Source organism: Pseudophryne corroboree, chromosome 9, assembly GCF_028390025.1.
Source record: "Pseudophryne corroboree isolate aPseCor3 chromosome 9, aPseCor3.hap2, whole genome shotgun sequence".
NCBI classification, from domain to species: domain Eukaryota; kingdom Metazoa; phylum Chordata; class Amphibia; order Anura; family Myobatrachidae; genus Pseudophryne; species Pseudophryne corroboree.
In genome coordinates, this window is record NC_086452.1 from 379,675,027 (window position 1) to 379,701,427 (window position 26,401).

A 26,401-nucleotide genomic window follows, 5' to 3' on the forward strand; every position below is an offset into this window, starting at 1 on the left:
GCTCTAACACCTCAGGTCAGGAACTTATGTGACCCTATTAAAGCCCCACAGTTGGAGAGTGAAGTGGAGAGCTTATTGGGGAGTAATCCTGATCTTGGGGAAGATTTTAGCATGGAACCTTTTTTTTGGTGTCACATGATAAGTGACCTTGAAAGCAATGTCCAATTAAAGGACCAGGAGCTAGAAGAGCTTAAGCAAAAATGTGATTTCCTTCAAGAGCAGATGAACACCTTAACGCAAAAGCTGGAGGAGAAGGAATCTTTTTTGTCTGACTCTCTGACCAAATTGGGCAGGAGTAGAGAAGAGATTGCCAAGCTCTCAGGCCAGGTGTCAGCGTTGCAGAAAACCTTGGCAAAGGCTAAACCCAGATCTGAAAACTTTGTAGTACATAGCCAAGGACTGTTAGAGGAAATTTCCTGTGACCAGACACGATATGGCAGTTTGGTGCTGGCCAATAAGGCTCTGTCGCAAGACATGGCGGATCTTCAGGAGGAGGTTTCTAAGCTAAAACCATTGGCTATGCCTAGTTTCAGTTCAGACACAGGCGTAGCTACGCCAGTTGCTGAAGACGTTATGCCGAAGGTTGGATCAGGGACATTATCAGCCGAAGTTGGGATGCCATCTTCGGGGGAAATAATGCCAACGGTGGTGCAGGCTACGGAAGAATGGTAACATATTGTATTGGAACCCGGCTATACTGGATTCCCTGTTCCAGCCAGAAGGAACAGGAAAGTTGAGCCAGAGCTGCCAGTGCCTAAGGCCCAAAAGGCTCCATGCTATGTCACTAGTAAGGCCATCTGCCTGGAAAGTGGAAATGAGGGCCCTTCCTCAGAGGTAGAGCATTTATAGGCACTAATGTCCATTCAGTTGGTATTGCCATTCCAGAGCATGGAGGAAGCTACAGCCATTATTGCGCAGTGCACAGAAAATCCAAGGGAATTTTTCAAGCAGCAAGAGAGAGTCACATCAGATGGCAGTGTTTTGTTGTTAACCCCTAGGATGGCAGTGAGAAGTTCCTCCGAAGCAGGACCACCTCATTCTCCAGAAAAAGAACATTGTAGTAGCTTGGGTGAAGAGTGGAATAAAGCCCTGAGTTCAGTGGAACCTGTTCAAGATGGAGCATGGCAGCCACAGGGGCTCACAGAAGATGTGTTTATGGAGACATGAGATGAGGATGTGGGATTCTGCTCCTCCGTTGACAGGGAGAGAGGAGGAAGCGGTAATGGAGTTGGGAGAGGTTGACTTGATGTCAAGTGATCATCCACCTCCTAAACAAGAATCCTCTAATCTACTGGATCTGTGGCAGAATGATGAACCCCAGGAATCTACCTGGACAGATGGCAATTTGATGACTTCTCAAGAGCCCATCCTAGAACAGGAAGTCTTATCTGAGCTGGATATAGCTTCTGTTGAGGTCTTGGAAACCCAGGTTCCTTCTCCTGTTGACGCGATGTACGTTCAGAAGTCAATCCCAGAAGGGACATCACAGGTTCAAAAGCCCCCGGTTCTGGACATCCAGTACACATGTGAGACTTTCTCTGACAAATCACAGACAAAGACTGTACCTTTGGAGGTGTCTCGCCTTTGTGAGCTAGTCATGGCTAAGCTAGTTGTAATACAGGAGTCCACTTCCGAAGTCATCCAGGAACCTGCTTCTGAAGGGGTTCCCCTCGTATGTGAGGAGGATAAGGTGCAAGATTTAGATCTTGGGGTTGTTGCACCCCAGCATGATCCACCACGTGAGGATCAAGATCCAAGTGCTGAACTGGGACAGTTCATAAAGGGCACACTAAGTAAGGAGCAAGAACCTGTCTCAGAGAAATTGGTGCAGAGTACCATTTTGGAGGTTGCTCTACCCAGGGAGAGTTTTCTATATGAGACACGAGAGCTGGAAACTTTGAGAGGAGAGTTCCAAAAGCTGGCCCTAAGTAACAGCCAGCTAAAAGAAACAGTGAAGGAGATTCCTAGACTACGGAGTCGAATAAGAGACCTGGGGGTAAATTTACTAAGGTGGGAGATTTTTAGAACTGGTGATGTTGCCCATAGCAACCAATCAGATTATATCTATTATCTGCTAGAAACAGCTAGATAAATGGTAAGTAGAATCTTATTGGTTGCCATAGGCAACATCACCAGTTCTAAAAATCTCCCACCTTAGTAAATTTACCCCCTGGACTAGAGACTCAAAATGGGTTATGTGCCAGTCATAGAACGGCAGGAGTCGGTAACTAGGTCAAAGATGGGAGATCGGAGGATGAAGCAGTCACGTTAATTAAGAAAATGTTATCCAAGCTGGAAAGACTGAAGGAAGCACTAAAAGTTCAACAAATGAAAGGACTTTCTGAGACTCGAGACCAATGCCTCACTTTGAGGGAAAGGGTGGGGGCAAAGTTGGACCATGACCTCAGAACATTTAAAGTCAGGGCAGAGACTAGGTGTTACCGGTGCCAAGAGCTTGGCCATAAAAGGTGAAATTATATATAGGCCAAGACCAGTGAGGGCCGGGGTGACCACTAGGCCCAGAGTGAACTTAAAAACCTTCCCCAGTCCAGAGTTGGTTAATGTCAGGTGTCACAAACACCCAGAAAAGAATGAAGCGACTTCCTCAGTAGCCAGTAAATCCGAGCCAGATAAGGGAAACATCCCTAAAGGTGGAAAGGTGAAGAGGAGAGGAAGTTTAGTGGGCAACGGCAAGTTGTCCATTAAAACGACCACTTTGGCCACTATGGTGGTCATTCCGAGTTGTTCGCTCGTTGCCTTTTTTTCGCAACGCAGCGATTAAGTGGAAATTGCGCATGCGCATGGTACGCAGCGCGCATGCGTTAAGTAATTTTACACAAAACTTTGGAGATTTACACAAGCTCCAGCAATGTTTTTTCAACCCTCGAGTGATCGTAGTATGATTGACAGGAAGTGGGTGTTTCTGGGCGGAAACTGTTTTCAGGGAGTGTGATAAAAAACGCAGGCGTGCCAGGTAAAAACGCAGGAGTGGCTGGAAAAACAGGGGAGTGGCTGGCCGAACGCAGGGCGTGTTTTTGACGTCAAACCAGGAACTAAACGGACCGAGGTGATCGCAATCTAGGAGTAGGTCTGGAGCTACTCAGAAACTGCAAGGAATTATTTAGTAATTGTATATGTACAAGGAGAAAAGTATGACTCTTGTTTGGGCGCACTCTTATTAAATTATTATTTATTTATTTTTTATTTTATTTTTTTTATTATTATTATTTTTTTTGGATAGTCAGGGCAAAGCAATTAGTCGCAGGTAAACCTTGTGGCTAATTGAATCTGCACCATTGTGTCTCACTCTCAAGATGCATTTACTGCTGATTATTACTTCCTCATGCAGTCCTATAAATATGATCTATTAGGTCTATTTATTTCCAGTACTACTCTACAGTATATCTACATATTTGTATCTCGGTGAAGCAGTCTTTTCTGATTAAAATTTCCACAATCACACACTGTTGTATATGGGTTTAGTTTTCATTGTGATGATTTTGTCTTTTTCCATTAGTAAACAAAGACTGCCTGGAAACAAGTATTGTATATCTTCCTAAGTCAAATGTCCACATTGTTCATTACCTCTGTGAATAAAGTTTTACTATTAACATTGATTACCTTTCAAACCATCTCAACCTCTGTTGACCAACAATCCCTGTAGGCAGACGTTACGCTGGCACTGTTGGTGATTTTTGGCACTAGCCAAGGTCGCACTGTCTTCTTTTATCTTATTATGTTTTGTAATATTTGTTCACAATGGAGCAGCAGGACACTTTGAAAGCAGAAAGGTTACTAAAACAAAAGATACAATGTAAGGGATTGTAACATTTAGAGGTAAATTGTCTTGGAAAAAATAATAAATGGAAATTCTATTTCCATGGGTTTTCCAGCACAGAAATATAGTTACAAGGACAACAAACACAAAAATACTAAATCAGAGGCGGAACTACCGGCAGGGCAAGCAGTGCGTTGCACTGGGGCCCGCCTCTGTCCAGGGGCCCAAGCATGTAATGAGTCAAACTGACTCATTACATGCCGCTGTGCGCTGCGGGCAACCGCTGCCCGCAGCACACAGCCGCCCACAGAGGAGAAGAGCAGCGGCACGGACGGGGGAAGGAGGAGGACGGAGGTGAAGGAGGGAGCCGCAGCAGCGCTTTGTTACTGGTGGAGGCGCTGCTGCTGCTGCCCCTCTGCTTCACTATAGGCTGTCTTCCGAGAACAGCCTATAGTGAAGCAGGGGGGCAGCAGCGCCTCCACCAATAACACAGCGCTGCTGCGGCTCCCTCCTCCACCTCGTCTACTGCCCGGGAATCGTCAAGCTGCACGAGGAGCCTGAGCCAGCGGAGAGGGTAAGTATGATTCTACTTTCTTTCTTTCTCTTTATTTCTTTCTTTCTTTCTGTCTCTTTCTTTATTTCTTTCTGTCTCTTTCTTTCTTTATTTGTTGGGACTGCCTGCCGCTATGTGTAAAAATGGGGGACTGCCTACCGCAATGTGTAAAAAGGGTGGACTGCCTACCGCTATGTGTAAAAATGGGGGACTGCCTGCCACAATGTGTAAAAAGGGGGGACTGCCTGCCGCAATGTGTAAAAATGGGGAATCTGCCTGCCGCAATGTGTAAAAATGGGGAATCTGCCTGCGCAATGTGTAAAAAGGGAGAATCTGCCTGCCGTAATGTGTAAAAATGGGGAATCTGCCTGCCGCAATGTGTAAAAACGGGGGACTGCCTGCCGCAACGTGTAAAAAGGGGGAATCTGCCTGCCGTAATGTGTAACAAGGGCACGCTGTCTGCAGTAATGTGTAACAAGGGCACGCTGTCTGCCGTAATGTGTAACAAGGGCACGCTGTCTGCCGTAATGTGTAACAAGGGCACGCTGTCTGCCGTAATGTGTAACAAGGGCACGCTGTCTGCCGCTATGTGTAAAAAGTGTACGTTGTCTGCCGTTATGTGTAAAAAGGGGACGCTGTCTGCCATAATGTGTAAAAAGGGGACGCTGTCTGCCGTAATGTGTAAAAAGGGGACGCTGTCTGCCGTAATGTGTAAAAAGTGCACGCTGTCTGCCGCTATGTGTAACAAGGGCACGCTGTCTGTCGTTATGTGTAAAAAGGGGACGCTGTCTGCCGTAATAAAAAGGGGGACGCTGTCTGCCGTAATGTGTAAAAAGGGGACGCTGTCTGCCGTAATGTGTAAAAAGAGGAATCTGTTCGCTGTAAGGTGTAAAAGGATCTCTACCTGGTGTAGTGGTGCTACTGTGCGGCGTAATTTGAAGAATGGAGACTACTGTGCACCGTTTTAGGAATTGGTATTATTTTGTGGCCACACCCCTTCCCCGCGAAGCCACGCCACTATGTATTTTTGCGCGCGCCTACGGCGCGCACTGCCCCTGTTTTGCATGCAGGGGAGGGGCTCCGATGCCGTTTCTTGCACACAGTGCTAAAATGTCTAGTTACGGCACTGTTGCTAGGTATCCATTTCTCTGGCCCTGAGCAGGTCCCCCTCACCAGATCCTCTCAAGGGGTGAGGGGGTGGACTTGGATGGGATGGGGGGGGGGGGCATAGCATTTTGTCGCACCTGGGCCCACCGCTTGCTAGTTCCGCCACTGTACTAAATACCAGTTTCATGGCCTAATTCAGAGATGTATGCAGACCTGAGGTGGTTTACGTACATCTCCCATGTTTATCGATCTGTGCATACGCAGTGTTCACTAAGCCTCAGCTTGATCGATATGCAGGGGCTGTGTTACCGTCGTACATCTCTGAATCAGTCCCTCAATCCAAGTAAGTCTTCTGTGTCTGATATACAGTGCATCCGGAAAGTATTCACAGTGCTTCACTTTTTCCACATTTTGTTATGTTACAGCCTTATTCCAAAATGGAATTATTTTTTCCCCTCAAATTTCTACACACAATACCCCATAATGACAACGTGAAAAAAGTTGTTTTTTTTGTGATTTTTGCAAATTTATTAAAAATGAAAACTAAGAAATCAAATGTACATAAGTATTCACAGCATTTGCTCAATACTTTGTTAATGCACCTTTGGCAGCAAAAACAGCCTCAAGTCTTTTTGAATATGATGCCACAAGCTTGGCACACCTATCTTTGCGCAATTTCGCCCATTCCTCTTTGCATCACCTCTGGGTATGGGTCGTTGGGTCAACTCAACTTAGGTCGACCACTGAAGGTTGACATGCACTAGGACGACATGGGCATTATGTCGACATGTACTATGTCGACAGGTGAAAAGGTCGACATGAGTTTTTTAAACTTTTTTTGGTGTCGTTTTCTCCGTAAAGTGACAGGGAACCCCAATTAGTGCACCGTGTGCCCTTGCCATGCTTCGGTTACCGTTCCAATCGTAGTCCACGTGGATCGTCAAGTATAGAAAAAAAATGTGAAAAACTCATGTCGACCTTTTGCCCTGTCGACCTAGTACACGTCAACCTAATGATCATGTTGACCTATTGACCATGTCGACCTTCAGTGGTCAACCTAATGACTGTCGACCTAAGCTGTGTCGACCTAACGACCGTATCCCTCACCTCTCAAGCTCCATCAGGTTGGATGGGAAGCGTCAGTGCACAGCCAATTTCAGATCTCTCCAGAGGTGTTCAATCGGATTAAAGTCTGGGCTCTGGCTGGGCCACTCAAGGACAATCATAGAGTTGTCCTGAAGCCACTCCTTTGATATCTTGGCTATGTGCGTAGGGTCATTGTCCTACTGAAAGATGAACCGTCGCCCCAGTTTGAGGTCAAGAGGGCTCTGGAGCAGGTTTTCATCCAGAATGTCTCTGTACATTGCTGCATTCATCTTTCCCTCTATCCTGACTAGACTCCCAGTTTCTGCCGCTGAAAAACATCCCGACATCATGATGCTGCCACCACCATGCTTCACTGTAGGGGTGGTATTGGCCTGGTGATGAGCGGTGCCTGGTTTCCTCCAAACATAACACCTGAACTCACGCCACAGAGATCAGTCTTTGTCTCATCAGACCAGAGAATTTTGTTTCTCATGGTCTGAGAGTCCTTCAGGTGCATTTTGGCAAACTCCAGGCAGTCTGCCATGTGCTTTCTACTAAGGAGTGGCTTCCGTCTGGCCACTCTACCATACAGGCCTTCTGGAAGGTTCTCCTCTCTCCACAGAGGAATGCTGTAGCTCTGACAGAGTGACTATCAGGTTCTTGGTCACCTCCCTGACTAGAGCCCTTCTCCCCCGATCGCTCAGTTTAGACGGCCGGTCAGCTCTAGGAAGAGTCCTGGTGGTTCCAAACTTCTTCCATTTGCTGATGATGGAGGCTACTGTGCTTATTGGGACCTTCAAAGCAGCAGATATTTTTGTACCCTTCCCCAGATTTGTGCCTCGAGACAATCCTTTCTCAGATGTCTACAGACAATTCCTTTTATCTACATGCTTGGTTTGTGCTCTCCATGTAGTGTCACCAGGGCCGGACTGGCCATCTGGCACTTCTGGCAAATGCCAGAAGGGCCGATGGCCACGATGGCTCAGTCCGGCGGCAGCGCGTCTCAGCTGTCAAGATTGGAGAGCTGTGAGGGACAGGGGTGAGAGCGCCGTATAGCAGACTTCAAAGCAGCCGCCGGTTCGTGAGCCAATCAGAGCTCGCGGACCGGCAGCCAATCAGAAGCCGCCGGTCCGCGAGCTATTATTGGCTCACGAACCGGCGGCTGGTTTGAACGCTATACGCTGCCGCGCCAGACACAGCCGCGCTGGCGGGCGCCCGGCGCTCTCACCCCCGTCCCTCACAGCCCGGAGGAGGAGGAGCAGCAGCAGCAGCAGTGCAGCAGCGGTAAGCAGCTGCAGCACTGGCTGCTGTGGGGGCAATTGTATACCTGGCACTGTGGGGGCAATTGGCTGGCACTGTAGGGCATTTGTATACCTGGCACTGTGGGGGCAATTGTTTACCTGGCACTGTGGGGGCATCTGTATACATGGCACTGTGGGGGCATCTGTATACCTTGCACTGTGGGGGCATCTATATACCTGGCACTGTGGGGGCATTTGTATACCTTGCACTGTGGGGGCATTTGTATACCTGGCACTGTGGGGGCATTTGTATACCTGGCACTGTGGGGGGCATTTGTGGATCTGGCACTGTGGGGGCATTTGTATACCTGGCACTGTGGGGGCATTTGTATACCTGGCACTGTGGGGGCAATTGTTTACCTGGCACTGTGGGGGCATTTGTATACCTGGCACTGTGGGGGCAATTGTTTACCTGGCACTGTGGGGGCATCTGTATACATGGCACTGTGGGGGCATCTGTATACCTTGCACTGTGGGGGCATCTATATACCTGGCACTGTGGGGGCATTTGTATACCTGGCACTGTGGGGGCATTTGTGGATCTGGCACTGTGGGGGCCTTTGTATACCTGGCACTGTGGGGGGCATTTGTGGATCTGGCACTGTGGGGGCATTTGTATACCTGGCACTGTGGGGGCATTTGTATACCTGGCACTGTGGGGGCAATTGTTTACCTGGCACTGTGGGGGCATTTGTATACCTGGCACTGTGGGGGCATTTGTATACCTGGCACTGTGGGGGCATCTGTATACCTGGCACTGTGGGGGCATTTGTATACCTGGCACTGTGGGGGCATTTGTATACCTGGCACTGCACTATCGGGGGCATATAATGTAAATTTCGGCTCATACCGGGTGCTGTGAATTTTGGCTCATACTGTGTGGTATAATGTGAAAGGGGCAGCAGTACTAGATAGTATAAGGGGTCCTACTATTGTGGTGCATAATGCGTATAAGGGGTGTATGGTGTGGTAAACTACACTGAAGGCCACGCCCCCTTTTGAGTGGCCACGCCCCCTTTTCTGGAGCGCGCCTTTGGCGCGCGCTTAATTACAATCCTCACATTTCCATACCCCCACTTAAAAATTTCCACTTCAACCACTGGTTGTGTATATTTTAATAGAGAATGATGTACGCCTGTATGTTGTTAGAATATTAATTATATTTGTAAGAACATAGACTAATAAGTGGGGAGGAGTCAGGAATAGTAAGGGGAGGAGTCACAGAGGTGGGCCTGTGTGCTTTAAAAATGCCAGGGCTATTTTTAGTCCCAGTCCGGCCCTGAGTATCACATAGATCATTAATCAAATAATCCATATGTAATATCCCTAACGTGAGTCAAAAGTTCTCGAAAATAATCTCCCAGTGGTCCACCAGTACTGCTAGAACAAAGTCCCCTCCAAAATAAATACTTTATGGGATACTTTTAATACAGCAGTCCATCAATTATTTAAAATTGAGCAATTCTTTTCGACTTTAAGCTTTCTGCACAGAGTATGTTGTTATTGGCAATCCTAGTTTGTGTTTGAGGAGTAATAATTCAAATTATATTACTATAATACAGTGATTTAGTATTTTTTGCAATACTTTCTGAGAATTGAATTACCACTACTGTGCAGGGCTGTCAAGAGCAGCAACAGTACTGGATACAGGAGGAGGGGGCTTCCAAATTGGGGCGCCCCCTCCCCAAAATGTTTTCAAAAAGTATAATACATAATGGTGTAGCACGCTGGGAATTAGAGGGATTTGTCCCCCTCGACCGGGGGGGTGGGGGGGTGGGGGGGGAGGGCAGATCCGGGGGGGGGGGGGGGGGTGTCCCTGTGACAATCAGTGTGATCCACAGCCCAGCTGACATTAGCAGTCCCGTCTCTCTCCATTTTGCTACTCAGAATATAGCTGGCCAGCAATTAATAATTTTGTGCAAAACAAGACCAGCCCTGTAGTTACTCTTCGTGTGCATTGATTCTAACTATGGAGGGACGGCTTTTGACGTCACACACCCGCCCAGCGTTCGCCCAGCAACGCCTGCATTTTTCCCGACATGCCTGCATTTTTCGAAGCACTCCCTGAAAACGGTCGGTTGCCACCCAGTAACGCCCACTTCATGTCAATCTTCCTGCGTTCTGCCGTGCTACTGAAAGCTTTGCTAGAACCTGTGCAAAACCAGGATGCTTTTTGTACCCGTACTTTGCGCGTGCGCATTGCGGTGCATACGCATGCGCAGATTAGCCGCTTTTTTCACTGATCGCTGCGCTGCGAAACAATGGCAGCTAGCGATCAACTCGGAATGACCCCCATAGTCCAGTTATAAATGGCTCATTATGTGAAATTTGTGGAAACTAAAATTAAAAAATTAAATTCTGAATTTATAAATATGAAATTAGCAGTCATTTTAACACTTTAAATTGACTATTGTTTGATACCGAATACAAGTCCCTTTTTTTTCTCTCTTTTTAAACTGATGAAATAATTTCATGGAATGAGCCGAAAGTTAGTGCTAGGCACAGTAAACAGTTGCCTTGGAGCTGTTACTATACATATCCACTGTTTATTTCTGTGGTTGTACTCAGTGGCGTAAGTTCGTCCCAGTTGCCCGGAGGCAAGATATATATTGGTGCCCCCCTATTTCCTATATCAAGATGTGTGTGTGTGTGGATGTGTGTGTGTGTGTGTGTGTGTGTGTGTGTGTGTGTGTGTGTGTGTGTGTGTGTGTGTGTGTGTGTGTGTGTGTGTGTGTGTGTGTGTGTGTGTGTGTGTGTTGTTCTGAAAAAAATTTATATACTGTATTTATACATTTAATAGTCTTTTATTTTAAATCAAACATTTCTTAGCAGTCATACCCAGGATTAGAACCCATGACCTGTTACACTAACAGCAGTCACTTTACTGATGGAGCTATTTGCTCCTGTAGAGGAAGCATGAGAATTCTAACTATATGAAGTTACGTGTAATTGTCAGAGAAGTATCTTCATATAGTTAAAATTCTCATATTTCCTATACAAGAGCAAATAGCTTCATCAGTAAGGTGTCTGCTTCCAGTGTAGTGACACTTGTAAAATGTGTATAATAAAGAGGGTGTGCCCCCCCGCTTTAAAGAGAACCAGAGGCGTAGCGTCTAGTTTCCCTTCATGGAGAGGACCTTTGTTGTGCGGTGCGCGATGACGTCATCGCGCACCGCACAGCAAAGGTCCTTTCCATGAAGGGAAACTAGATGCTACAGTCTAGTTTCCCTTCATGGAGAGGACCTTTGCTGTGCGATGCGCGATGAAGTCATCGCGCACCGCACAGCATAGTGGCACGGACACTAGGGGTCATAATTGACCTCTAGTGTCTATGCTGTTCTATGGGAGAGACGTAATAATGTCTCTCCCATAGATCGAGGAGAGGAGAGGAGAAGAGCGGCGCCGGCGGAGGTCTGCAGCGGTCTGGATCAGGAACGGGGATAGTAAGTATACTTTTTTTTATTTTTATTTTCTTTCAGCGGCGCTACAGGGGGCACAAATGGGGGCGTAACTGACCATGCCCCCATTTGAAGTCGGCCCTGTATATACATATATATGAGAGAGAGATACAATACTGTGCTAAAGTTTTAGGAAGGTGTGAGAAAAATGCTGAAAAGTAAGAAAGCTTTTATTTTTATCAATTAACAAAATGCAAAGTGAATGAAGAGATATCTAAATCAAATCAATATTTGGTGTGACCAACTTTTGCCTTCAAAACAGCATTAATTTTTCTGGGTACAGCTTTACCATCTGAGAAAATAAAGAGCCTCATCCACAACTACCACAAAAGACTTCAAGCTGTCATTGATGTTAAAGGGGGCAATACACAGTATTAAGAACTGGGGTATGTAAACTTTTGATCAGGGTCATTTGGGTAGTTTCTGTTGTCATTATGATTTAAAAAGAGTAAACACAGTTGTTTGACAATAAATGGCTTCACCCAACCACTAACCATGAGTGAAAGAAAAGTTTGTGAGTTATCATTCATATTCTTTGACAAATGGCCAGAAAATCACAAATTCTGCTAGGGTATGTAAACTTATGAGCACAACTGTGTATATATATATATATATATATATATATATATATAGATGTAGCCACGTTTATTGTGGCTACATCTGTGCCCCGGCACGATGGGGCGATCATCGCGGGCACCGATGCATGAATGGGAGCGTCTCTGTATGCTACCTCAGCTCGGCTAGGTGCACCAAGAGTGCCCACCTGCAATCTAGCCATGCTAGATGAGCATGGCTACATCTGTGTGTATATATATATACACATATATTTACAGGATAGATAGATAGATAGATAGATAGATAGATAGATAGATAGATAGATAGATAGATAGATAGATAGATAGATAGATCTCTGTTGTCACAGATCCAGCATTCCACAATGCAAGCGCAAACATGTATTTCACTTGCACTGTGGTGTGCTGGTTATTTCAGTGACAATAGAGATTACTTTATACAACATTCATTACTAAGAACCCACTTTACAGACATTTGGGAGTATGCTATACTTGCCCTGTATTATGTGGATGGATGGATAGATAGATAGATAGATAGATAGATAGATAGATAGATAGATAGATAGATAGATAGATAGATAGCCTATATCATGGAATAATGTTTGGCAGCTGTCACCACAGAGATCACCAATTGATGACAGCAGCAATGACAGTTGAGCTCACTGGGTCCAGCAACAGAACTGAGATTGTTGCAGTTAATGCCACAAACCACTTGGTGTAATGACTCCTCACCACTAACATGTAATTTCCCACATGTGTCACTGTGTAATATCAGGGGGGAGATGATGGTGCGGGGTATAGGGCGGAGAGCTGATGCACAGCCATCACCAACTGCCACTACCAACTGCCGCCCGCATGCCACATTTGAATTCTCCATGGTATAAAACCCCAGCGCATGGCAATATCACTGGCATTTACTCAGTTGAAGCTGCTGTGGACACATGAGAAAAGCCTCTGGAAGAGCGAACTAGTCTGTACTCTGTACCTAGTGACTACTTCCTGCAAGTGACCGGATCAGAGTGCACAATCAGATCTGTGCTGTGTGTTTGTGTGATTTTTCTTTTTTCTTTTTTACTTTTGTGCACCTACTTTTAACTGTGAACTATACCAGCAGCTACAATGAGTCAGAGGGAGTTAGCCCAGCTGATTGGATCGGGTCCAATCCAGAACATCATATGGACGGGAGGATGTCTCAGACCATCAGCAAGGTCAACCTCTGGAAGACCAACCTCAGCAAGACCAACATCAGCAAGATCAACCTCAGAAAGGGCACCATTAGAAAGGGCACCATCAGGAAGACCATTCTCTGTTGGACTGCTGCACTGTTGCACTGCTGGAGAGGAAGAAGCCGGAGAGACCTGTACCATCTGAAAGTAGCAGTTCCATCCTGCCCTCCATATTTTCTATGCTCCATGCTTGGCTCAATGGCTTCAGATTAACATCGTTTGCCCCCTGTGCCGTGCACTGTGCTTTGACTTCAACACATTCTGCCAGTCTCTATGAAAGATCCCAAGAGCTACTAATCTACAGGTCAAGGCAGGATATAAAACAACGTGACTGGCAACAATGAGGTAGATATGAGACAGATAAATCTCTTTTAGATGATTCATACAGTATCTCCGTTCCTGGAGCTGGGAGGTCTCTTGCTTCTGAAATCGTTGGACAGGAAAGTACAGTGCTTTTTGACTGCAGCCTTGGAATACTGTGTGGTTTGCTTTTCTCTTTCTTTTTTATTCCTTCTCTACCCCCTTCAATTTCTTCTTTGAGTCCTGCTTTGTCTATCCCCTCTTGGTCTTTCTCCTTTTTTATTTTTTTATTTTCTCTTCAGCTATCTATCTAATTTTTTGTGTATGATTTTGTCCCACCCCAGACTGGTCTGCTGGCTTTCTAGCCATGTGTCTGACCGACATGAGGGTTCCCCCAGTCTTGGCCACACCATCCAAATAATCAATAATAATCTTTACACTTTTACAGTGTTTCTTCCTCTTTTTCACATTTTTTTCTTTTTTATGTGAATTTTTTTTAAAGCTGGGGATTAGGGCTACTGGCAACACTCCCCCAAAAAAACGACACTGGGCAGCCAGCTCATGGGTGTGTTGGAAGAGCTGCTAAGCTGATAATTATTTTTGAAATGTGGACAGTTACATCCAACTCATTGATAACTTAATAACTTAAATAGAGATGAGCGGGTTCGGTTCCTCTGAATCCGAACCCGCCCGAACTTCAGGTTTTTTACACGGGTCCGAGCAGGCTCGGATCTTCCCGCCTTGCTCGGCTAACCCGAGCGCGCCCGAACGTCATCATCACGCTGTCGGATTCTCGCGAGGCTCGGATTCTATCGCGAGACTCGGATTCTATATAAGGAGCCGCGCGTCGCCGCCATTTTCACACGTGCATTGAGAGTCATAGGGAGAGGACGTGGCTGGCGTCCTCTCCGTTTAGAGAAGAGAGAGACACAGTATTTTGGGGAGCATTATTAGGAGGAGTACTACTATACTGTATACTACTATACTACTTGCTGAAGTGATATTTATACTAGATTAGATAATAGATAGTGTGACTGTAAGTGTATTATCTGACTTGTGGGGGAGACACTGACAGTGGGGAGCAGTTAGAGTCTGAGAGCAGGACTCAGGAGTACATATAACGTACAGTGCACACTTTTGCTGCCAGAGTCAGTGCCACACTGCCATTGTTGTGACCACACTGACCACCAGTATAATAATATATTTTGTGATTGTCTGCTTAGGCCTCGGAGTACTAGTTGCAAGTTGCAACGTGACCTGAAGTGACCACCAGTTTAATAATCAATCACCACCAGTTTAATATATATATATATATATATATATATATATAATTGTATATAATATATATATATATATATATATATATATATAATATTGTATACCACCTACCCGTGGTTTTTTTTTTTCATTCTTCTTTATACATACTACTATAGTAGCTTACTGTAGCAGTCTGCGGTGCTGTGCTGACCTGACAGTGTCCAGCAGGTCCGTCATCAGTCATTACATAATAAATATATATAGTACCTGTCCGGCTGCAGTACTAGTGATATTATATTGATTTCATCTCATTATCAATAATTTATCATCCAGTCTAGACTCTATATTAGCAGCAGACACAGTACGTTAGTCCACGGCTGTAGCTACCTCTGTGTCGGCACTCGGCAGTCCATCCATAATTGTATACCACCTACCCGTGGTTTTTTTTTTTCTTTCTTCTTTGTACATACTACTACAGAGTATAGTAGCTTACTGTAGCAGTCTGCGGTGCTGCTGAGCTGACAGTGTCCAGCAGGTCCGTCATCAGTCATCATTACCTAATAAATATATTATCTACCTGTCCGGCTGCAGTACTAGTGATATTATATATACATACATATATATATATATTGATTTCATCTCATTATCATCCAGTCTATATTAGCAGCAGACACAGTACGGTAGTCCACGGCTGTAGCTACCTCTGTGTCGGCACTCGGCAGTCCATCCATAATTGTATACCACCTACCCGTGGTTTTTTTTTTTCTTTCTTCTTTGTACATACTACTATAGTATAGTAGCTTACTGTAGCAGTCTGCGGTGCTGCTGAGCTGACAGTGTCCAGCAGGTCCGTCATCAGTCATCATTACCTAATAAATATATTATCTACCTGTCCGGCTGCAGTACTAGTGATATTATATATACATACATATATATTGATTTCATCTCATTATCAATCATCCAGTCTATATTAGCAGCAGACACAGTACGTTAGTCCACGGCTGTAGCTACCTCTGTGTCGGCACTCGGCAGTCCATCCATAATTGTATACCACCTACCCGTGGTTTTTTTTTTCTTTCTTCTTTGTACATACTACTATAGTATAGTAGCTTACTGTAGCAGTCTGCGGTGCTGCTGAGCTGACAGTGTCCAGCAGGTCCGTCATCAGTCATCATTACCTAATAAATATATTATCTACCTGTCCGGCTGCAGTACTAGTGATATTATATATACATACATATATATATATTGATTTCATCTCATTATCATCCAGTCTATATTAGCAGCAGACACAGTACGGTAGTCCACGGCTGTAGCTACCTCTGTGTCGGCACTCGGCAGTCCATCCATAATTGTATACCACCTACCCGTGTTTTTTTTTTTTCTTTCTTCTTTGTACATACTACTATAGTATAGTAGCTTACTGTAGCAGTCTGCGGTGCTGCTGAGCTGACAGTGTCCAGCAGGTCCGTCATCAGTCATCATTACCTAATAAATATAGTATCTACCTGTCCGGCTGCAGTACTAGTGATATTATATATACATACATATATATATATTGATTTCATCTCATTATCATCCAGTCTATATTAGCAGCAGACACAGTACGGTAGTCCACGGCTGTAGCTACCTCTGTGTCGGCACTCGGCAGTCCATCCATAAGTATACTAGTATCCATCCATCTCCATTGTTTACCTGAGGTGCCTTTTAGTTGTGCCTATTAAAATATGGAGAACAAAAATGTTGAGGTTCCAAAATTAGGGAAAGATCAAGATCCACTTCCACCTCGTGCTGAAGCTGCTGCCACTAGTCATGGCCGAGACGATGAAATGCCAGCAACGTCGTCTGCCAAGGCCAATGCCCAATGTCATAGTACAGAGCATGTCAAATCCAAAACACCAAATATCAGTAAAAAAAGGACTCCAAAACCTAAAATAAAATTGTCGTCGGAGAAGCGTAAACTTGCCAATATGCCATTTACCACACGGAGTGGCAAGGAACGGCTGAGGCCCTGGCCTATGTTCATGGCTAGTGGTTCAGCTTCACATGAGGATGGAAGCACTCAGCCTCTCGCTAGAAAACTGAAAAGACTCAAGCTGGCAAAAGCACCGCAAAGAACTGTGCGTTCTTCGAAATCCCAAATCCACAAGGAGAGTCCAATTGTGTCGGTTGCGATGCCTGACCTTCCCAACACTGGACGTGAAGAGCATGCGCCTTCCACCATTTGCACGCCCCCTGCAAGTGCTGGAAGGAGCACCCGCAGTCCAGTTCCTGATAGTCAGATTGAAGATGTCAGTGTTGAAGTACACCAGGATGAGGAGGATATGGGTGTTGCTGGCGCTGGGGAGGAAATTGACCAGGAGGATTCTGATGGTGAGGTGGTTTGTTTAAGTCAGGCACCCGGGGAGACACCTGTTGTCCATGGGAGGAATAGGGCCATTGACATGCCTGGTCAAAATACAAAAAAAATCAGCTCTTCGGTGTGGAAGTATTTCACCAGAAATGCGGACAACATTTGTCAAGCCGTGTGTTGCCTTTGTCAAGCTGTAATAAGTAGGGGTAAGGACGTTAACCACCTCGGAACATCCTCCCTTATACGTCACCTGCAGCGCATTCATAATAAGTCAGTGACAAGTTCAAAAACTTTGGGTGACAGCGGAAGCAGTCCACTGACCAGTAAATCCCTTCCTCTTGTAACCAAGCTCACGCAAACCACCCCACCAACTCCCTCAGTGTCAATTTCCTCCTTACCCAGGAATGCCAATAGTCCTGCAGGCCATGTCACTGGCAATTCTGACGAGTCCTCTCCTGCCTGGGATTCCTCCGATGCATCCTTGAGTGTAATGCCTACTGCTGCTGGCGCTGCTGTTGTTGCTGCTGGGAGTCGATCGTCATCCCAGAGGGGAAGTCGTAAGCCCACTTGTACTACTTCCAGTAAGCAATTGACTGTCCAACAGTCCTTTGCGAGGAAGATGAAATATCACAGCAGTCATCCTGCTGCAAAGCGGATAACTGATGCCTTGACAACTATGTTGGTGTTAGACGTGCGTCCGGTATCCGCCGTTAGTTCACAGGGAACTAGACAATTTATTGAGGCAGTGTGCCCCCGTTACCAAATACCATCTAGGTTCCACTTCTCTAGGCCGGCGATACCGAGAATGTACACGGACGTCAGAAAAAGACTCACCAGTGTCCTAAAAAATGCAGTTGTACCCAATGTCCACTTAACCACGGACATGTGGACAAGTGGAGCAGGGCAGGGTCAGGACTATATGACTGTGACAGCCCACTGGGTAGATGTATGGACTCCCGCCGCAAGAACAGCAGCGGCGGCACCAGTAGCAGCATCTCGCAAACGCCAACTCTTTCCTAGGCAGGCTACGCTTTGTATCACCGCTTTCCAGAATACGCACACAGCTGAAAACCTCTTACGGCAACTGAGGAAGATCATCGCGGAATGGCTTACCCCAATTGGACTCTCCTGTGGATTTGTGGCATCGGACAACGCCAGCAATATTGTGTGTGCATTAAATATGGGCAAATTCCAGCACGTCCCATGTTTTGCACATACCTTGAATTTGGTGGTGCAGAATTTTTTAAAAAACGACAGGGGCGTGCAAGAGATGCTGTCGGTGGCCAGAAGAATTGCGGGACACTTTCGGCGTACAGGCACCACGTACAGAAGACTGGAGCACCACCAAAAACTACTGAACCTGCCCTGCCATCATCTGAAGCAAGAAGTGGTAACGAGGTGGAATTCAACCCTCTATATGCTTCAGAGGTTGGAGGAGCAGCAAAAGGCCATTCAAGCCTATACAATTGAGCACGATATAGGAGGTGGAATGCACCTGTCTCAAGCGCAGTGGAGAATGATTTCAACGTTGTGCAAGGTTCTGATGCCCTTTGAACTTGCCACACGTGAAGTCAGTTCAGACACTGCCAGCCTGAGTCAGGTCATTCCCCTCATCAGGCTTTTGCAGAAGAAGCTGGAGACATTGAAGGAGGAGCTAACACGGAGCGATTCCGCTAGGCATGTGGGACTTGTGGATGGAGCCCTTAATTCGCTTAACAAGGATTCACGGGTGGTCAATCTGTTGAAATCAGAGCACTACATTTTGGCCACCGTGCTCGATCCTAGATTTAAAGCCTACCTTGGATCTCTCTTTCCGGCAGACACAAGTCTGCTGGGGTTCAAAGACCTGCTGGTGACAAAATTGTCAAGTCAAGCGGAACGCGACCTGTCAACATCTCCTCCTTCACATTCTCCCGCAACTGGGGGTGCGAGGAAAAGGCTCAGAATTCCGAGCCCACCCGCTGGCGGTGATGCAGGGCAGTCTGGAGCGACTGCTGATGCTGACATCTGGTCCGGACTGAAGGACCTGACAACGATTACGGACATGTCGTCTACTGTCACTGCATATGATTCTCTCACCATTGAAAGAATGGTGGAGGATTATATGAGTGACCGCATCCAAGTAGGCACGTCACACAGTCCGTACTTATACTGGCAGGAAAAAGAGGCAATTTGGAGGCCCTTGCACAAACTGGCTTTATTCTACCTAAGTTGCCCTCCCACAAGTGTGTACTCCGAAAGAGTGTTTAGTGCCGCCGCTCACCTTGTCAGCAATCGGCGTACGAGGTTACATCCAGAAAATGTGGAGAAGATGATGTTCATTAAAATGAATTATAATCAATTCCTCCGTGGAGACATTGACCAGCAGCAATTGCCTCCACAAAGTACACAGGGAGCTGAGATGGTGGATTCCAGTGGGGACGAATTGATAATCTGTGAGGAGGGGGATGTACACGGTGATATATCGGAGGATGATGATGAGGTGGACATCTTGCCTCTGTAGAGCCAGTTTGTGCAAGGAGAGATTAATTGCTTCTTTTTTGGTGGGGGTCCAAACCAACCCGTCATTTCAGTCACAGTCGTGTGGCAGACCCTGTCACTGAAATGATGGGTTGGTTAAAGTGTGCATGTCCTGTTTATACAACATAAGGGTGGGTGGGAGGGCCCAAGGACAATTCCATCTTGCACCTCTTTTTTCTTTAATTTTTCTTTGCGTCATGTGCTGTTTGTGGAATGTTTTTTGGAAGGGCCATCCTGCGTGACACTGCAGTGCCACTCCTAGATGGGCCCGGTGTTTGTGTCGGCCACTAGGGTCGCTTATCTTACTCACACAGCTACCTCATTGCGCCTCTTTTTTTCTTTGCGTCATGTGCTGTTTGGGGAGGGTTTTTTGGAAGGGCCATCCTGCGTGACACTGCAGTGCCACTCCTAGATGGGCACGGTGTTTGTGTCGGCCACTAGGGTCGCTTATCTTACTCACACAGCTACCTCATTGCGCCTCTTTTTTTCTTTGCGTCATGTGCTGTTTGGGGAGGGTTTTTTGGAAGGGCCATCCTGCGTGACACTGCAGTGCCACTCCTAGATGGGCCCGGTGTTTGTGTCGGCCACTAGGGTCGCTTATCTTACTCACACAGCTACCTCATTGCGCCTCTTTTTTTCTTTGCGTCATGTGCTGTTTGGGGAGGGTTTTTTGGAAGGGCCATCCTGAGTGACACTGCAGTGCCACTCCTAGATGGGCACGGTGTTTGTGTCGGCCACTAGGGTCGCTTATCTTACTCACACAGCTACCTCATTGCGCCTCTTTTTTTCTTTGCGTCATGTGCTGTTTGGGGAGGGTTTTTTGGAAGGGCCATCCTGCGTGACACTGCAGTGCCACTCCTAGATGGGCACGGTGTTTGTGTCGGCCACTAGGGTCGCTTATCTTACTCACACAGCTACCTCATTGCGCCTCTTTTTTTCTTTGCGTCATGTGCTGTTTGGGGAGGGTTTTTTTGGAAGGGCCATCCTGCGTGACACTGCAGTGCCACTCCTAGATGGGCCCGGTGTTTGTGTCGGCCACTAGGGTCGCTTATCTTACTCACACAGCTACCTCATTGCGCCTCTTTTTTTCTTTGCGTCATGTGCTGTTTGGGGAGGGTTTTTTGGAAGGGCCATCCTGCGTGACACTGCAGTGCCACTCCTAGATGGGCACGGTGTTTGTGTCGGCCACTAGGGTCGCTTATCTTACTCACACAGCTACCTCATTGCGCCTCTTTTTTTCTTTGCGTCATGTGCTGTTTGGGGAGTGTTTTTTGGAAGGGCCATCCTGCGTGACACTGCAGTGCCACTCCTAGATGGGCCCGGTGTTTGTGTCGGCCACTAGGGTCGCTTATCTTACTCACACAGCTACCTCATTGCGCCTCTTTTTTTCTTTGCGTCATGTGCTGTTTGGGGAGGGTTTTTTGGAAGGGCCATCCTGCGTGACACTGCAGTGCCACTCCTAGATGGGCCCGGTGTTTGTGTCGGCCACTAGGGTCGCTTATCTTACTCACACAGCTACCTCATTGCGCCTCTTTTTTTCTTTGCGTCATGTGCTGTTTGGGGAGGGTTTTTTGGAAGGGCCATCCTGCGTGACACTGCAGTGCCACTCCTAGATGGGCACGGTGTTTGTGTCGGCCACTAGGGTCGCTTATCTTACTCACACAGCTACCTCATTGCGCCTCTTTTTTTCTTTGCGTCATGTGCTGTTTGGGGAGGGTTTTTTGGAAGGGCCATCCTGCGTGACACTGCAGTGCCACTCCTAGATGGGCCCGGTGTTTGTGTCGGCCACTAGGGTCGCTTATCTTACTCACACAGCTACCTCATTGCGCCTCTTTTTTTCTTTGCGTCATGTGCTGTTTGGGGAGGGTTTTTTGGAAGGGCCATCCTGAGTGACACTGCAGTGCCACTCCTAGATGGGCACGGTGTTTGTGTCGGCCACTAGGGTCGCTTATCTTACTCACACAGCTACCTCATTGCGCCTCTTTTTTTCTTTGCGTCATGTGCTGTTTGGGGAGGGTTTTTTGGAAGGGCCATCCTGCGTGACACTGCAGTGCCACTCCTAGATGGGCACGGTGTTTGTGTCGGCCACTAGGGTCGCTTATCTTACTCACACAGCTACCTCATTGCGCCTCTTTTTTTCTTTGCGTCATGTGCTGTTTGGGGAGGGTTTTTTTGGAAGGGCCATCCTGCGTGACACTGCAGTGCCACTCCTAGATGGGCCCGGTGTTTGTGTCGGCCACTAGGGTCGCTTATCTTACTCACACAGCTACCTCATTGCGCCTCTTTTTTTCTTTGCGTCATGTGCTGTTTGGGGAGGGTTTTTTGGAAGGGCCATCCTGCGTGACACTGCAGTGCCACTCCTAGATGGGCACGGTGTTTGTGTCGGCCACTAGGGTCGCTTATCTTACTCACACAGCTACCTCATTGCGCCTCTTTTTTTCTTTGCGTCATGTGCTGTTTGGGGAGTGTTTTTTGGAAGGGCCATCCTGCGTGACACTGCAGTGCCACTCCTAGATGGGCCCGGTGTTTGTGTCGGCCACTAGGGTCGCTTATCTTACTCACACAGCTACCTCATTGCGCCTCTTTTTTTCTTTGCGTCATGTGCTGTTTGGGGAGGGTTTTTTGGAAGGGCCATCCTGCGTGACACTGCAGTGCCACTCCTAGATGGGCCCGGTGTTTGTGTCGGCCACTAGGGTCGCTTATCTTACTCACACAGCTACCTCATTGCGCCTCTTTTTTTCTTTGCGTCATGTGCTGTTTGGGGAGGGTTTTTTGGAAGGGCCATCCTGCGTGACACTGCAGTGCCACTCCTAGATGGGCACGGTGTTTGTGTCGGCCACTAGGGTCGCTTAGCTTAGTCATCCAGCGACCTAGGTGCAAATTTTAGGACTAAAAATAATATTGTGAGGTGTGAGGTATTCAGAATAGACTGAAAATGAGTGGAAATTATGGTTTTTGAGGTTAATAATACTTTGGGATCAAAATGACCCCCAAATTCTATGATTTAATCTGTTTTTTTAGTGTTTTTAAAAAAAAACACCCGAATCCAAAACACACCCGAATCCGACAAAAAAAATTCGGTGAGGTTTTGCCAAAACGCGGTCGAACCCAAAACACGGCCGCGGAACCGAACCCAAAACCAAAACACAAAACCCGAAAAATTTCAAGTGCACATCTCTAAACTTAAACCCAGGCAACACCGGGTACTTCAGCTTGTAATTTATAATTCTTAATGAATCTTATAAAGTATAACAGTAATGAAGAAGAGGAAAGATAAGAAATACAATGCAGGAAGTAGAAAGGGAAGGAGAGGGGAAAGGTAGAAAAGGGATAAGGGAAGGATCAGCCGCCATGGAGTAAAACAAAACAAAACAGAAAGAACAAGTCTGCGGTCCATGAATATAGGGGGTCATTCCGAGTTGTTCGCTCGTTGCCTATTTTCGCTATACTGCGATTAGTCGCTTACTGCGCATGTGCAAGGTTCGCAGAGCGCATGCGCTTAGTTATTTTACACAAAAGTTAGGTATTTTACTCACGGCCTAACGAGGGTTTTTCATCGTTCTGGTGATCGTAGTGTGATTGACAGGAAGTGGGTGTTTCTGGGCGGAAACTGGCCGTTTTCTGGGAGTGTGCGAAAAAAACGCTGGCGTTTCTGGGAAAAACGCGGGAGTGTCTGAAGAAACGGGGGAGTGTCTGGGCGAACGCTGGGTGTGTTTGTGACGTCAAACCAGGAACGAAACTGACTGAACTGATCGCAATGTAGGAGTAAGTCTGGAGCTACGCAGAAACTGCTAAGAAATTTCTATTCACAATTCTGCTAATATTCGTTCGCAATTCTGCTAAGCTAAGATACACTCCCAAAGGGCGGCGGCTTAGCGTGTGCAATGCTGCTAAAAGCAGCTAGCGAGCGAACAACTCGGAATGAGGGCCATAGTGAAGAAGAATGGATTGAATCAAATGACTCAGATCACGTGTCTTGTGGGATCGCGGTCATGTATGTCTTATAGACAGCTGAGGACTTCTATTTCAACCAAGGGAACCAGGTGCTAGCAAAATCAGAAGGTATGTCTGTTGAAGTGACTAAGATATCCTCCATTGACATAAAATAATCAATCTTATGGAACCCTTCCTTGCGAGTGGGAGCTTTTGGAGAGTTCCGGGATACCTGAGTGAGCTGCATTACCAAGATGCCGGAGTAATGATATTTTATATTTATGCACTGGTATCGAAGAGTGGCTGAGTGACCAAAATGCTGGGTCTTTAGGTACTTCTAGCTTTAAGTGGCTGCCTAGGACTGCCGGCCCCTGGAGGGCGACGCTGAATTCATCTAGCAAAAAACTGAAGGATGTCTCTGTATGCGAACTCCTCCTTTAACACTGTGCTGGCCACTGCTGTGAGTCTAATCAGGTGCAGATGTCACTATCAGGCTGTACCACATAGTGGGGCAGATGTATTAAGCCTGGAGAAGTGATAAAGCAATGATAAGTACAAGGTGAGAATCAGCTCCTAACTGCCAATTTATATATTGGAGCTGATTGGCTGGTGCGTTATCACCTTGCACTTATCACTGCTTTATCACTTCTCCAGGCTTAATACATCTGCATTTTGTCTCAGTGCTTCCTCCATGCCGACACGTGTAACATAAAGTCATGTTAAGGCCCATAGGAGGCGGATGTAACTATGGGGTAAATGTATGAAGCAGTGATAAGAGTGGAGAAGTGAGCCAGTGGAGAAATTGCCCATGGCAACCAATCAGCATTGAAGTAACATTTATAATTTGCATACTATAAAATTATACAGAGCAGCTTATTGGTTGCCATGGGCAACTTCTCCACTGGCTCACTTCTCCACTCTTATCACTGCTTCAAGTTCATACATTTACCCCTATGACTCCCAAGGGGGAACTCCCATGGCCGCTCCTCATAGCCCTGATGCACCTCCTCTAGGCCTCTGGATCCCGGCTCTCCAGCAGCAAGCAGCACCTGACTACATGTCTGCACCCACAGCGTCGCTGTAATGCTGCTGCCGCCTGCAAGAGTTATCCTGCCAATGCCGTGGGAAACACAAGAAAACATCTTAAGGTAAGTAACCCATGGGGGTTCTGCGGGAGCACAGACAGTACTGATCTTAAAGTCCGATAGGTGGTCTACACATGTAAACAGCATAATAAGGAAACAACAAGCACTGGGGCACAATACAGTACAAATGGAGGACGGGGGGTCAGTAATTAATTTACAGATGGGGGATGGAACACAATAAAGAGCATACAATTAAAGGGACGTACCAGAATTCCGGCGCAGGAATCCTGACACCTGTCAGAATTCGGATGCCAAAATCCCGACAGCCGGCATCCTGAATGTTAGTATGCCAGGGAGGGTTAGGGTTAGGCTACGGGGAGGGAGGGTTAGGGTTAATTAATATCATTCAAAATGTCAGGATTATGGTGGTCGACATGTCACTGTCGGTACTCTGACTGCTGGCATCCCATCCTCACTAGACCCCATATACAGTACGGTATACTGTATATGAAAAAAAGTGAAACTGTCCTCAGTGTCATATACGATTCCTGACATGCCGCTAGCGTGTATACATAAAGAATAGACGGCACTCAAGGACTTTTAAAGTGAAAATATATTGTGAGCAAAGTCACAAAACGTTGTGATTTGGTTTACAATATGCTATATAACTTTAATATTCCTTGAGTGTTGTCACTTTTCTCTGTATATGTATAATGATGCAATTCACCCCAGCCCACCTAGTGGTCACCTGCATCTCCCCTCCAGTAGGTGGGAGGGGGAGGGGGTTTTGCAGGTTAGGGGGCACTAGCCTGAAGCTTTGCCTAGGGTGCAGAGAGATTTTGCACCGGCCCTGAACCCACCCAAATCTAACTCTCTCTGCACGTTATAACTTCCTGCCCTGCAGTGCACATGGTTTTTCCCATTAGAGAACAATTTTGCTGCTGCGATCAGGTCTGAATTAGGCCATTATGCCATATCACTAGGGCGTAAGCTATAACCGGCAATGGGGACCATGCAGACCAAACCACTTTACACATGTATGGATGGTAGCTGTGCATGCACTCAATAATTTAACCCTTCGCTGGTAACATTGGCCAGCGACCACGGAAAACCCTCACTAAGGAGCTGTGTTTTCTCTGGGCCTCCTCATGGTACATTGCAGTGGCGAATAATGATTGTTACCGTAGGGTTTTACTAAATAGACCCCTCCATATACATCGGTAAATCTTTCACAATATTTTCCTACCAAATAACCTGTATGCCTTTATGTAATTTGCTAGTAAACAGACGGTCACCGAAACAAAATGACAGAAACAGAGTTTTTGGAAGTTTCATAAAAGGGGTTAAAAGTAGAAGTCTTTATATTGCAGTATAAAACAGCCTAGGTAAGTGGGGGACAGAGCGTGCAGGAACCAGAACCTCTGTTGTCAGTAATGGCCTTCAGATATAAACAACGTATTTTAATGGGTATCCGGATGATAGATTGACAGTGTATAGGTAGACAGTCAATAGGTCGACACAATATAGCCGACATGCTTAAGGTTGACAGGTACAAATGACAATGGTCGACACACAAATGGTCAACACATTTTTATTTATTTTTAATATACTCAACACTTGCTTGGTTTACTATCCACATGGACTACAATTGCGAATAGTAACCTTGCCGGAAGCGTGGCAAGCAAAGCGAGCCCGTGAGGGTACATGTTTCAACTGATGTGGTGGCATATTATCAAACGTACAAGATTTGATGTACAGAATTGTAAAAACTTGTGTCCACCATTTGTGTGTCGGCCATTGCTATGTTGACCTTTTGCACCTGTCGAGCTTAACCTCTGTCAACCTTTTATCTGCCAACCTTGAGTACCTGTC

General features: G+C 46.4%; 1 protein-coding gene across 3 annotated transcripts in view; it reads left to right on the forward strand.

Moving 5' to 3' along the window:
• PPARG (peroxisome proliferator activated receptor gamma) overlaps positions 1-26,401 on the forward strand; it is a 330,251-nt gene that overhangs the window by 176,160 nt on the left and 127,690 nt on the right. The gene's annotated exons all lie outside the window — the stretch shown is intronic.